The sequence below is a fragment of the Sinocyclocheilus grahami genome, unplaced genomic scaffold (genome assembly GCF_001515645.1).
Source record: "Sinocyclocheilus grahami isolate Dianchi unplaced genomic scaffold, SAMN03320097.WGS_v1.1 scaffold2061.1, whole genome shotgun sequence".
Classification (NCBI taxonomy): Eukaryota; Metazoa; Chordata; class Actinopteri; order Cypriniformes; family Cyprinidae; genus Sinocyclocheilus; species Sinocyclocheilus grahami.
This window is the reverse complement of record NW_015507240.1, coordinates 142,711-144,810: the sequence shown is the minus strand read 5'-3', so window position 1 is coordinate 144,810 and position 2,100 is coordinate 142,711.

Below are 2,100 nucleotides of genomic sequence, written 5' to 3'. Positions count from 1 at the left end.
CAATTAGTTACCTGTGATGATGACTGCGATGTTAATAACGGTTGGCTGCGTATACAGACTTTCGTTTTTCTCAACGTGTTTCAGTTTCAGTTTCTCATGAAGTGTTTACAAAATTTTTGACGGGAACACACGAACCACCCCCGAGGCGTTACGTCTTCAGAGGAAGGATCTCACACGCTCACCGCCAGCACGAGCGATCACACCCCTGCCGCATCCAGCTCCCCAACGCCGCGATTGAGGCCTCGTCATACAGGCGGTCAGGGCGTGAAACGCTTGAGGTTACAGGAGCAGGATACGGATGACTCACCGTCCACCACCCGTTGAAGGTTCTCACACCCTCACAGCCAGCACGAGCGAACACCCCCCTGCCGCATCCAGCTCCCCAACGCCGCAGTTGAGGCCTCGTCATACAGGCGGTCGGGGCGTGAAACGCTTGAGGTTACAGGAGCAGGATACGGATGACTCCCCGACCACCAGCCGTTTAAGGACTTCAGAGAATAATGGTATGTCAAACAAAACAAACAAAAAAATCTCATTATTACGTTTTATGTTTGATTTTATTAGTTAATTAATAAACGGTTATTGTTATTTTTACAGAACAAGGCTGCGATGAGAGAGACCTGGCAGCGTGGTCAGATTCGATGATCCACGCGTGGGATCAGATATCCTTCACCGATACGGAGAGTATTAAAGGGGTCATATGATGCGATTTTAATTTTTCCTTTCTCTTTGGAGTTTTACAAGCTCTTGGTGCATAAAGAAGATCTGTAAAGTTGCAAAGACTAAAGTCTCAAATCCAGATAGATATTCTTTATAAAAGTTAAGAGTCAACCATGCCCTCCTAAAACGGCTCATTCTAACACACCCCCACATGTCTACGTCACGATGTGAGAAGATTTGCATAACGTAGTATTGTTGTTGCCACTGCTGCCATGTCGTGAAGGCGCTGTGTGTTTCGTTGTGAAAGCGAAACTAAATGGTCAGATTCGATGATCCACGCGTGGGATCAGATATCCTTCACCGATACGGAGAGTGAGGAAGAGGCTGAATTACCGCATGAAATTCCTCAGGAACTGTTCCGTGATTAAATAGAAGGATTGATTATGATATGCTGTGCCGTGTTAATCGATACTTTGAGAGACTTTTTGACCTGGCCGGACAACCCCTATCTTACCGGGACGCGGAAGACATTGTCGCTTACGCTCAAACCGACGTGTTGGCGATTTTAAGAAACATCATTGCGTGTCAACAGCAACATAACGAAGCTTTACGTCACGCAGCTGAATTTTGGAGAAGTTGTCACGATCAGCTGTATAATGAATTCCACCAGTTTCAGCAGGCCATGAGCGGTGTACCGGAAGCGATAAACCAGCAGACCAAAAGAGTCAAGACTTTCGGTAAACGCTTTATCTCTTATGGGTGAACGTTTAAACCTTATTCAGAGAATGTTAACAGATTTGTACAATCGTATGGGGAGATAGGAAGTAATATTCTATGTATTGAATTGCTGCTTGTTTTGTTTCTGTGTTATTGACCACGTTTTTATTAGCGAATGTTATTTCACACATTTATTGTTGTTTGTTATTTCTTACATTTATTATTGTTTGCCATCGATTTATTGTTGTTTCTGATACTATTTTACTTGTGGAAGAAAACGGTGGTTTCAAATTTATACTGTACATGTTTTGTTTTTGTTATATCTGGTTTTGTCACATTGCAAACGTTGATGGTGTTTTCAGGGGGGGTGCACACGCTTGTCTTTAAGCTTTACATTTTTGTATTTCTGATTTAAAAATAAAAATAATAATAATTCAAAATGAGCAGTAAAAGATGTCACGGTGATTTACATGACCACACTTCAGAAGATGATCAGAGATCATTAAGGCCTAGACATGATTTTCAAAACAATAGTGATCAATTACGCGAGTTGATTAATAACCAATTACAGATGTTACAGCCTGAATTGCTTAACATGATGGATAGATTACACGAACTTGTAGACGAACAACATGAATGGTTGGGTACATCTATAAACAACAATGAACAGGTCGGTGAAGGTCCTTCTAATGACGACCCGTCAGGTTATGACCCAGCAGCACC